The 12763-nt window shown below is 46.7% G+C and overlaps 1 protein-coding gene across 1 annotated transcript in view; it reads left to right on the top strand.

The window, feature by feature from the left end:
* The first annotated feature begins 2075 nt into the window (after positions 1-2075).
* Positions 2076-12763, top strand: part of LOC144093521 (unconventional myosin-Ia-like) — a 145388-nt gene continuing 134700 nt past the window's right edge. The window contains exon 1 of the mRNA XM_077626999.1: positions 2076-2716. The gene's annotated coding sequence lies outside the window, so the exon portion shown is untranslated. The remainder of the gene's footprint in view (positions 2717-12763) is intronic.

Raw genomic sequence — 12763 nt, forward strand, 5'->3', positions numbered from 1 at the left:
TCCTCTCTTTCCCCCTGGTACTTGTTGGGCGATTAATATTTAGCGACTCTGCATGTTCTTGCTAATCGAAAATATAGGTGTATATTCAAGTCAGCCGATGATAGCGTGCATGAGATGAAGGAAGGATATAGAACAAAGCTTATTTTCTATTTTTTGAGAGCGTGAGCTCTTCCTCATCACGTTTCGAGATTTCGTGGGGTTTGCTACCACCCTGAGATCCCAGCGTTATCTGTGGCAGCAACTAGTAGAAGGCAGCACATTTCGCATTGACGCTTGTAACGCCATCTACTATAGCATTGCAGAAACAACCACCTGCCGTCACTGCCGTCACTGTCCAATATGATTGATAAAGGTGGACATATGTGAGTATGACGTCAAGGGACAAAATGGCGGCATAATTTCGGTTTCTCAAATTCAAGATGGCGGCCATTACAATTGGTTGTGCTAGAGTAATTGTGCCTTCCCATCTCTTTCCCTCCTCAGGTCAGCAAAATGTGGCTCCTATCGCGTGAACACGCGCAGTCGTCGGGCGAGCACGGCGGGCGGTTTACCCCATATGGTGGCGTTCTGCTATACATGTACCGTCTGAGCGGGTGCCGAGACTGGTGCCACTCGGCGGTCGCCATTGGTGACAAAATTGTGGCCCACCCGTTTGGCGCAGAAGGTTCGGAGTGGTGCCGAACGAATCGGCATGATTCGGAGCACAAAGTTGTTTTTGGAGTTGAAGCATGGTGGGTGTGTGTGAGGGATTCGTACCGACAACGTTTGGTCCTCGAAACCGTAATGGGGGCAACCTTCGGACGGCCGTGGCGGGTGAATCAGTGGGTGGTATCAAACGAATCGTGGTTTCGTGATGAACACTTTGGTATTCAAATTTGTCAAACATATAGGTGAAAAAAACTTAGCTAGCGCTCTTCATTTGATTTCGCATTTCCGAACTAGTAAATTTTTTTTTCGCTCTCGCGTGTGGCATCCTCATTCCAGGAGTCCCGGAGCACCAAAGCTCTAACAAGCCCCCCCCCCCCCCCCCCCCACAAGCCCCCCCCCCCCCCCTCCCCTGAGCAAGGGGAGGGTCTGCCGGTGTTCCCACGAGGCATAGGAAGTGTTTGTTATGGGGGACTGTGATGTGTGCCGCTCTCCCACACCAGGTGGCAGCGGGCAGGGCAAGAGGCGAAGTGGCAGGAGAGAGGACCCCTCGTAAAATTTTCATTAGCTCATGGACAGCCTCTATATTGTCATTATATTGTCCATAGGCTGTCTAAAAATGGTCAATTCAAATTTTTGTTTGAGTGGGTGGCGTAGGAAGGGGCCGAAATGTTCAAGAAGAAAATGTTTGGCATGCTGTGAGCCTCAAGCGGTGAGCGTCAAGTTCTAGAGGAGGATGATTACAAATAAGATAGAGACCTTGCCGAGCACCGTGCGAAATGCGTTGTGATATTGCTGGCCGTTCCGACCCGTCCATAATGCAGGCGAAGGGAAGTGAGCTTGTGGTGTGTTGTAATACCTCATGAACTTGGAGACTATGGTAGGTAAACCAAGACGCGCCTTGATGTTTTCATCTGGAGTGTGACTAGACTGGCTAACGTCTTTTTAATGTCCACTCTTCAGCAGCGAAATATTTCCGTCCTTTGAATGTGCTCTCTTGTCTTCCGTGCGCAAGTATGATCTGATCCACATCGCACGCTATTTTCTACAGTGCTCTAAAAGCGACCAAATGATTATGGGCCAGAATTTTCGGTCAACTTCATCGTGGCGATGGCGAGAAAAACGGAGTACGTCCTGAGATGAAGGGGTCGTTTTCATACGACAAAGAAAGGGTAATCGATATGTACTCAAAACCACCGAGTGTATCGGCAATTAGAAACGGCAACCTTTCAGCAGTCCCGCTCTTTGCTACTGTCTTGCAGACTCCAGCCGCTCCGTGCCAGCGCCAACCCCCGCAACTCGCACGCCGGCGCGCGCACGCGCCCTGGGTCGGGCGCGCGAGCCGTCGGAGTCCCACGTGACCGGGCCACGTCACGGGCACTGCAGCGTCCCCTCGCTCGGCCCACTCCATTCGTCGGTTTGCCTCAAATTTTTTGGAGTCTGGCCAAAATGGCGACGGCGATGGCAGGCGCCGCCGTCGCAGCGACGCGAGCCGCCGACCATGCGCGCAGCATCGTCGCTGACTTGCCTCGCGAGTTCCGCTGCCCACCGGCGAGGATCGGCAGCCGCCGCTGCTGAGGGGAAGAGCCCTGCCTGACGCATCCCCGCAGGAGAGACGCTGCACAGCGGCGGCGCCCGTGCTGCCGCAGCAGACACGCTCTCTCGGAGCGCGCAGAGCGGCGCGAACGCCCCCGGGATACAGCGGAGGGAGCGCAAGATCGCAGCAGCAGCAGCAGCAGCGCAGTCGGGGCCGCCCCCGCTCGGCCTCCAGTGATTCCGCGCGCGCTCGTGGAGTATCGTATGTTGGTGGTGGCTGCGTGCTTGGCCCGAGGAGCGCCGGTCGTCCGTCGTACTCACCGTGAAATCGTCGGCGACGGCGGCGGAGGTCGGCCGAGGGCGGCGCGCGTGTGAGCCCCGCAGGCGAAACCCCGGCGGTGCTGTCCGCACTGCGTGCTGCTGCCGGGCCGCCCCTTCGGCGACACCCGGGCCACGGCCACTGTGTGCTGCCCCCACGGCTGGATTATGCGCGGCTGACGGCGCTCTCTCATGGCTCCCCAGTGTGAAGTATCGGGTACGTAGAGCTGTCTGCCTCTCTCCGTTCTCTTTTGGTCGCTCTTGTGGCGTTCAACCTCTGTGAAGGGCGCGATCGCGCGGCTGAAGTGACGCGATGCGTGTTCCCGAGGCAAGCCGGTGTGATTGGGAAGGTTAACGTAATTAGACACTGTTTCTGACACGGAGTGAAGTGATTGAAAGGCACAGCAGGACGTGTTAGTCCTTGCCGCCTTCCTTAAAGCGATGAAGTAGAACTAGCTATCTAGTTTTCCCAGTGTGGACAGGATAAGTGTTGGATTACAGGCTGGCACTGATTCCTTGCAAAGAGCTGGATTATCCGGATTTGCTTCGAAAACAAAAAGTGTAATAAGAATCTCAAAATCCTAAGAAAGGGCGTGCGGATTTAAAGCCAAATACACGCTGTGGGGTATAACATGAATGTCCGCTTAAAGTGTCGTTTTTGGGCAACTTTCGTAGTGTTCATGTTGCCCCTTTCGAAGCGGTTTTCGCCTCAGTACATGCGGTTAAGCCGTGAAGTCCCATTCAAGGTCTTGCAAAGTTACTCTCGCTGGCCGAACTAACGAAGACACGGTTGAACTATACTGGCATGATAAAGCGGTCTAGCTATGTTTGTTTCTGCTCATTCTTTCTTTCAGTCCACTTAGGTCACCATGTTGTGCCGAGATAGTGAAACAATATTAGGAGCAAGCAGCAGGCATCCTCCTCGCTGCTTGCCTCAACGAAAATTTCGATGTTAATGGTCGAGCGCTCTGCACGTAGCTGGGTTACAATGAAACAGTGCATCTCACAGTGTCTACTGACTAGTGTGAGCGTAATCGTCGCGCTTCGCTGCCGGCACCCGCGAGGCCTCGCTCTCTGGCACGCGTTATGCCATGCTACCATCGCGTTCCGGCAATTTTGTTCGCGGCTGACGTCACCACATGCCTTAGCGAGCGCGAGCAACACGTGAACGCGCGAATCTTACGTCACTCGTGTTGCGTACGCTTGTCGCATTCGCGGTCTGAATGCTCCGTAACGCGGGAAAGGGCGCTGTGTGGCGTGGATGCTGGAACGGCAGCAGTCCGCCCCCAGCCAGGCCGCGAGGAAACGGGGTCAAGGCGAGTGACTGCCGTCGCATCACGGTCTCCGGCGCGCGTTCTAACCGAGCCTGAAAAGAAAATGTTCTTAGCTGTTACTGTGGATCCCAATGCAAAAGAAAGAAGGATTTAGTTTCATTTCCATGACTGAGACTACCCATTAAAATGCCACTTTGATCAACGCTAAAAATATTATCTGTGCTCGGTGGCTGTTGGCCTCTTTCATATATGCTTATCATAATCATCCCCCTTTTTCCATATCCTTGTGTACTAATCAGGCTGAGAAAAGTTGGGTGTAGCCACTGCCTTCTTACGCCTGCGCAGTTGTGGCAGGTTCTGTTCGTTTTTTTTTCTTCTTGCGATTTATTTATCTATTCGTTGTTCCGCCTGTCTCGACTAAGGAGAGGAAAAAAAAAGTTTACTGTTAGCTGAGTGCAGCGACCTCATTCTTCACGCCACTAAGCGTTCTTTATCAAATGAAGGCATGGACCTAGCAGTGCAAGAGGCCTGGTGCTAGAAGGCACGAAAAGTCTAAATCAAAGAAAGAGACATTGCGAGCTTTAGCCACCGCCAGCTTAGTTCAGCAGAGTATTCAAACTATCGCTGCTGAATTTAGTCCGTGACGAATTGCTGAAGAGACGAAAGGTTTCATCGAGTACACATTATGGTATGTTTGGCGTTTCTCAATCGCCACTTTTTTGTCTTCAACCAGACTGGAAACGTCGAAGAAAGTGCGCAGCGTTTCGCGATTGTCCTCTTGCCGAATGCCTTTAAGCTTGGCGGGACGTTCGACCATATCTGGCACCTTGATGGATTAGGGTAGTTATTGGCGAGTTGGTAGCTCTGGAGCGTGCCAGTGTCTTCTCAATTTCCGTGTTAATTACTTGAAAACGCTGGGGAAAACAGTACTTAAAACATGAGTTGCTGCAGATTTCACAGCTCGCGTTCACTTGTTTCTGATTCTGAGTTGTGAATGTATAACCGCTAAATTGTTCACATTGTTTGGTTAACCGCGTTACTTGTTTGTCCAGCTTGCTTCCTCTGTTGTCTTTGTAGGGATGGCGGCGATAATTTAAGACAGTATTGTTCCGCTTTGTAACTGGTGAAAGCTGTGTAATACTTGTATATGGGGCAAATTAAATTATAGTATTTTGGAAGTAGCAAGAAAAGCAAGAAAATTCGAAAGAGAGGGTGTTAATGATTCAGCCGCTAGTTTACATTGGTTATAGGTTTCGTCATGCACCGCACGAGGTCTCCACTAGGCTTCAGGCTTGCAGTCTGGGGCCAAAGTTGTCACGTGTTCTGCCTGCAGCAAAAATGCGATTGAATTAGCTTTTACTTGCTTTTCGTTCTCGTATGTTAGAGACGCTGTGATTGCAGAGTTTGGTAGCTTTTACGGCGTCCAAATGTTGACGTTTCCACTGCACTCGGAAGCCTAGTGAAGTTGCAAAAGCGACGATATCTGCAACGCCCTAAACACAAGGATGGAACGAAGAGCAACACTGCGCATGCGTTGTCCTCTTCATTTCAAGCTTGTCTTTCAAGTTCTACCAATTTTGACGTGAACAAAGAGCCCGACCAAACATCTATACCCTGGTCAAATTGCAAAAGCGGGTTTGAATACCTTGCTGTTGCGTTGTACGCACTATGACCGACTGAAGCCTGTAAGACAGCTCTGCCGTCGTCGTCTTCTCCGGTAGTTATCCCTCAGTGCTCCCGATGCACCCTGCTGCCCTACAAAACTCGTGGCAAAGCGGGCTGCAGGTCCTGCGCACTCCAGGAGAATGTGCCGGTATGTTGCTCCCGAAATGAAGCACCCGATACAGATTGTATCCAGGTTTGTCGTCTATTTGCCGATCGTTGACTTTCTTAAGGTTCTTGGACAGGAAACCGCTACCGCTAGAATGGCCCCAGACTGACTGACTGACTGACTTAGTGACCGATGTTGCTGAAAGCAAGTAGGAAAAGGAAAGAGCACGGGCCTGCCTGCTGGCTCAAGCCGAGCCACGCTCGCTGCCGCGTGCTGAAAGTAGGAGACTTAAAGGATAGGAGAGAAAGATAGATAGAAAAGGCGCCGCGCGCTAATAGGCCCATAGGCCCCGGGCCGATCCCGGAGGCAGTGCAATACCTGGCCGAGCCCCAGAGCATTTCTCGCCGTACACCCACTTGTTGGCGCCCTACGGTCTATCACTATAGTAGGATACAACTTAAAAAAACAGCAGTTGCTAACACTGGGCCACGGTCCGCGGCTTACTGTATCACCCCGCTAGCCAGTCGCAAGAGTAAATGAGATGAGGTTTTTAATGTTCGACTTTATTAAACAAGCCAGGTATCAAAGTTCGAGAGCTCATAACATTTTTCTCGTGATTAGCTTCTTGTTTAAGTGACAAGAGAAGCTCCTAAAACGGACTACTTTTTTGTCGTGGAGGAATTCTGTGCGCCGGCCCTAAATGTGGGTGGAGCTTCACTGCAGAAACTTCGTTAAAACATTAAGTTGGGCTAGTTGGTAACGGCTTAAAGGAATCATATTCTTAGCGGTAAGAAACAGACACAACACCAAGCTACAGCTACAACACCAAGCTACAAGCGACAAGCTGTAGCTTGGTGTTGTGTCTGTTTCTTACCGCTAAGAATATGATTCCTTTAAGCCGTTACCAACTAGCCCAACACAACACCAAGCTACAGCTACAACACCAAGCTACAAGCGACAAGCTGTAGCTTGGTGTTGTGTCTGTTTCTTACCGCTAAGAATATGATTCCTTCACTGCAGACTTAAGTTGTATCCGACTATAGTTAGGTTACCTGATTAAGTCAGCCAAGCTGCGGGCTTGCGGCTTGTTTCTGCACTTTTGTCATCGAGGAAGTACCGAGTAGGACAGGTGAAACACTCTATCGTTCAGATAGTTTGATTGTCTTAGCGACCAACTAATAATCAGAGTCTGAAGGAGGATATGCTTAAAAGGTGTGTTCATCGTGGCGATCGCCTCTGATCTCGTTGATCCTGTGCTCGTGAACGTAACTAAGACGGACTTTCCGACCATCCCATTTTAAACTGATTCACTCGATATGCATCTGAGGACGTTTAAGTTGACCCGGCCTGCCTCCTAGTGTCCAGTTCCTTTCAGGTCGACAGCGCAAGGCAAGTGGCGGTGTCAGTGAAAGTGGGACCCGGCGCCTCAGTGCCTCCCACATAACTGGTTTAACGTGCAGTGCAGGTTTACATAACTCGTCGGTCGTTGGAAATCCGTTGGAAGTCACCGCAAGGCCTCCAAGTGGCCAGTACTGGCACTGCCCCAACTTATCGCAGCTCAGGTGTCAGCTTAGTAGGCACAGGATTATTTAGGCTCTCAGAAAGTTGCAGTGCGTCCAAGACTAATAACAGCCTCGTGTGCTTGGCCGAGTCATGTGGCTCAGCTGTGTCTGGAAAAATAAATAGTCCCTTTTAAGACATATACTGTAAATTTCGGTATAAAGCTCGTGGGCTATAAACTTCTAAAGGTTCCAATTTGGGGCTTCGAGGACTATCTTTAGATGCAGAATATCCAACATTTTTTTTTCTATTGCCGCTCGATATAACATGACATACACAACGCTGTTCTGTATACCGGGTGTAGGCATTGCACCAGGTGCGGACTATATACCGGTCGAAGACAGTCTAGTTAAAAAAATTTTTTGCAGCCGAAATTGATTCCTGCGGAAAATATACCGGACTTTACGGTACTCTCTTTCATTGTAATTTTTATTACCAGCGATACAACAAATATACCGTCTTTCTGATAGCGAGCCGGACTTAAATAATTTTGATCTACATGAATAATTTAAGCCTTTTTCGCCTGTATTTCCTGCAATATGTGCCTATGCAGGGCTGATGCCACGTCGATGGGTCGTTAGCTCTAAGGCAAACATTCATCTCAGTCTTTTTCCGTGCGAAGTTAGTCCTCAAAAAAGCTTTCATATGAGAGATGAGGTGTATCTCCAGGCGTTAGAGCATTTCCCAGTGCTTTGCTTTTTAACAGTCTCCCGTATTTATTCTGGCGCAGTAGGGGGCTGGTATTTATGCCGTTGATATTCATGTGAGCCACCTCAGTGTCCGCGGCAGATATCTTTCAGTGATTGTTTTCCTTTTTCTTCAAAAGTGGTACAGTTTCCCGCAGAACATGAAAGTCACAAAAATCTGAATTTCCTCGTCTCCCGCCGCAGTAGCAAGTTGATATTGAAGGATGCACGGGGCGAGGTCGCGCATGGAAGTGCAGAGCGCACCTTTCAGTTGGCGTCTGCACACTTAGACTGCCAAGAAGTTAAGCTTTTTTTTTCTGACTTCTGAACGCTGTAAAATATTTCTTGAATATGCACAGTTAGCTCCGATGTGAAATGAAATACATTATTAGAATTCAACTACAAAACAACCTAATATTTTTGCTCATACTAAAATAAAAAAAAACGATCTGTACTTGCTCTATAAGACTATTTTTTACTCTTGACATTGCTCTTTCTTATAATTTCGGAATCTTAAAAACTTTTAAAGGGTGCATGAAAATGTTGCCCAACATTATGCAACGAATTCTTGCACTCTGCCATTATTAAATGGCATATCCCCAAACGATTACGCAAGGAAATTTGCCGAACAAAATAATGTCATGATTTTAAGCCCTGCAGGATATTTTGAACCTCGCCGCCGCTTGAAGCTCACGCTGAAGGGAGATAAAATAATGAAAAAAAAGAAGTCGAAAAAAAAGCTCCATATAATTCAGCTTTTTAAACTTCCTAAAAAACAAAGACTAAGAGATTCAACCGGTTGTGAATATTTATGCTTGACTGCTGTCAGAAGTCCGCGCTAATAAAACAGAATAATTTTTCCTGCCTTTGCACGTGTAATTCGGCTTCTTCAGATGTAGTTACTCAAATGACAAAAATGAGGGAAGAAATAGAGGAGTAATTTTCTTTTATCTCTTTTTTTTCTTCATCATGCCTGACGTCATTTCCCTCTGAGAACAGGGAATGGCTTGAGGACACTGCTAAGCTCGATGTTAATTTTCATTGGCAATAGAACTGGCTATAGAGTTTTAACTTCAGTCCAAATTAAAATCACTAAAAAAAACACGCCGTTCATAACACAAACAAAATACAAAAGCTAACTTACTGTCACAAGAAAATTGGTGTAGTACAGAGCCCAGACAATTAGACTTGTTGGTTCTGTACCTTGAAACGAGCAACGCAAGAATACAACGCAATGGGAAGAAAGGAAAGACACCAATCAGGACTGCACTGAATTTTTGTTAAAAAAACACTTACAATATATGTAACGTGACATAGAATTTGCCGGCATGCGAAATTGAGCCAGTAGAACTTTTTATTTGTGATGCGTATGTGAACTCACAGCTCTGCTGGCGGCCATATTACTGGCCCGTTGAGCAATTTTTTAAGAAAGGGCAAAGATTATGCTGGTGAGCGATTACGGCATGTTTTGACGGTATTTGGACGACTGCGCTGGACGGCCATGCTTGCTTAATTCGACATATTTTATTATCGAGTGCTCGGTGATCGGAAGCAACACTTAAATGAAGTGGCCATGCATCTTCCAACCACATAAACCTTTGGCGTAATTTTTCGTTGATCTTATGCTCGTTGGATTTCCTCCGGACATTGACAATGTCGGGTTTTCCAAGCTTGGATTGTGCAGAATAGGATTGTGCAGAATATGTACTTTGAAACGTCCGCTAACACTCATCTGTCGGATGTTGTTCGTTTCATTACATTGAACATCTCGACCCACTGGAATTTACTCACGAGCATCTTGAGAATCGGATATTAAATTCAACATTGTCATAATCACGTAGGCAGGCGTAGGCTGCAACCACGCATCGTGACGACATTGTGCTGCTTGACGGTGCTGAGAAAGACATATACGGAAAATCACTAGAGCCGTTTGACAAATCTATAGAAACTGGAAAACGCTGGAAAGAGTCTTGGTGAAAAAAAAAAGGTATTTTAAAAACACGCTCGAATGCCCACCGTAATCTCCACAAAAGAGGTAAAAGAAGTCCTTCGTTTCTTACTTGCACAAGATTTCCCACTATCATGAGCATATTGTGCAAGAGGCCGATATCAGATTTGCTTTTTCAACTTCGAACGAACTGGGCAGTCTGTGGCGTATAACGGGGTCGGACCCTGCCGAGCAGCAGCAGTGCATGCTAAATCACAAGCAGTGATTTGTAGCTCATTGAGTGAGTGAGTGAGTGAAAACATTTATTGATTTCCAAAGGGATTCGCGGATCGAAGGCTCCGTCGTCTTCGTGCTTGTGCCGGCGACTAGAGTCTTCTTTCAGCAAGGGTGGGCCCCTATTCCAAGGCTCCACTGAGTCGTGCTGCACCGGTCGCGTGCTCTATAAAGGCCCTCTGGGCCGTGAGCTCGCTGCTGGTGAGACGGCTCTCCCATTGCTCCGCACTCGGGTGTTTGTGTTTGTGAAATGCCTCGTTACGTTCGCATTCCCATGTGATGTGGTAGAGTGTGGGTATGGCTCCGCACCACGGACAGGTGTCCCTGTATTGCGATGGGTACATTTTGCTTAGTATATATAAATTGGGGAAGGAGTTCGTTTGCAATCTGCGCCAAGCAGTGGCCTCCTCCTTTGTCAGAGCTTTGTGTGGTGGCGGGTATCTAATCCTGACGCCTTTGCATAGCTCATTGAAATAGTTGTTGCCTTGTGATCCTTTGTTTTAGTAAGCGCTAAATTGGGCAAACAAGGCGCTGTATTAGTGATTGGTTGTGGCAGCAAAATTACAATGCGACTAGGGGGCACGAGGGATGGCTTTCAGAACACTGAAAACCGCGCGCCTGTTTGTTATTATAAAATGAATGCATCATATAGCGAGTGCTAATTAGCGTGTGAATACAAGAAGCCAACAAATTAGCTTGTGAAGGTGGTGCCTGCGTGAGCACGCCTTCTGGGGTTTTGTCCGAAAAAGGGTTAAGCCACCTTGAATGTGCCGATGGATTCTCTCAGGCTATTTTTATTGTGTGCATGACTGCTGCGTTACTGGAGTGCTTATGGTTATGTGCAACTGTACAAACTGAGAAAAAAAGTACTATGGCTGCAAAAAAAAAAGAAAACCCGAATTGCAGATCCTTTGTTTTTTTCAGGAGCCTTAACATTCACGCGCATTTGCGCAACAGACTATAGACAAGGTCAACTCCGTAGATAAATATTTAGAACTGTGTATTTAAAGGAACGTGCCATATGGGCCATGCTCTGCCTTGCGGCTGCACTTTCACATCTGTTAGCGGGAATGTTATAGTTAGCGTGCGTGGTACGTTCCATCTGTGTTTGCAGAAATAAGCACGCCTTCTAATACGTTAGTGAAATACAGACAGGCTTTCACTGAAAAGTCTAGCATGTCGTGGTCGAGACGATGGCGGTTGTTGGGAGCCTTGCGCATTGAATGCAGGTACAAATCGAGATTAGAAAGGCCACGAACACAATTGCCCGCAGACCTTTCTGTTCTCTGATCAGTGAACGCGCGAATGCAGCACCGAGATGGCCACAGATACATATCGGCGCATTCCCGCAAGCTTGCTGCATGACACTTTAATAATAATAATAATAATAATAATAATAATAATAATAATAATAATAATAATAATAATAATAATAATAATAATAATAATAATAATAATAATAATAATAATAATAATAATAATAATAATAATAATAATAATAATAATAATAAACGCATAGAAAAAGAAAAATTGTGCCTAAAGGTATGGCGCTATGCGTAAAGGGTTAATTCATATATATATATATATATATATATATATATATATATATATATATATATATATATATATTATATTGTCACGGGGAAATACTATTTACATTTATTTACAAACGTTGGGGGTTAGACTGAAGAGTTCCTAGCAGGGAACACCAACACGACGGGAAAGCCACATTAACCTCCTCTTCTTCGTTCGTCCTTCCACGCGGTAGGCCACTTCGTCGTAACAATATATATATATATATATATATATATATATATATATATATATATATATATATATATATATATATATATCCTTATGAAGGGAGCCAACAGTCACCGAAACCGAGGTGCATAGGGGAATGTTTAATTTTTTTATGTGTTGTGCTCCCTTCATAAGTTTGTCAAAACAAGTCCCTCATTTCCCTTACCTTTATATCATTTCCCTTTATATATATATATATATATATATATATATATATATATATATATATATATATATATATATATATATATATATATATATATATATATATATATATATAAGTTATGTATTTTACATTCATAGATAGGCCCCTGGGAGTCCTGACACCTCTCCTGGCGCAATGGTGCAAGTGTTAAGCGATGCGCCACTGCTTTGCGATGCCGGATGTTCCCAGCGGTGGGCATTGTGCGGCCCAGATTGCTCTCCCCGAGCGACGAATCATTAGTTTAACTGCCATATGCCACGGTGAGCAGTTTGCTCACTGTACGCTTGTCAGGTTGTGATGACGCCGCAAGGACCTAGATGGCCCACCTTCCACCTCTTTTGCTCTCTGGGCACCAGCTGCCAGAGTCATGCTCGCAATTTTTCGCGCACTACGCCGGCAACGCCGACGCCGGATTTTCTGGGTAACGGGGCCTTTAACGCTATCGCGTTACGGCAGTGGGGTCCTTGTTTGTGATGGAAACACGCTCAAAATCGTCGCTTCTTCCGCAACAGGGCTCTAGGTTTGCTGTGAAAGAATCATGCAGGTTCTGACAATTAAGGATGCGGTTTGGGGAAGTTGGTACCGATTCATTGTTTAACCGCTCGGAAAAACGCGACAAAAGAAAAACACAATACAAGCGCTGTGTGTTTCGCGTTGTTCGTTTGATGTGTCTTTCAGCGCTGTTGAACCACTGACGGGCTAACAACGTGCGTATTTTTTCGAAACGCCGTTGACTGAAGGAAT

Source organism: Amblyomma americanum, chromosome 6 (assembly GCF_052857255.1).
Source record: "Amblyomma americanum isolate KBUSLIRL-KWMA chromosome 6, ASM5285725v1, whole genome shotgun sequence".
Classification (NCBI taxonomy): domain Eukaryota; kingdom Metazoa; phylum Arthropoda; class Arachnida; order Ixodida; family Ixodidae; genus Amblyomma; species Amblyomma americanum.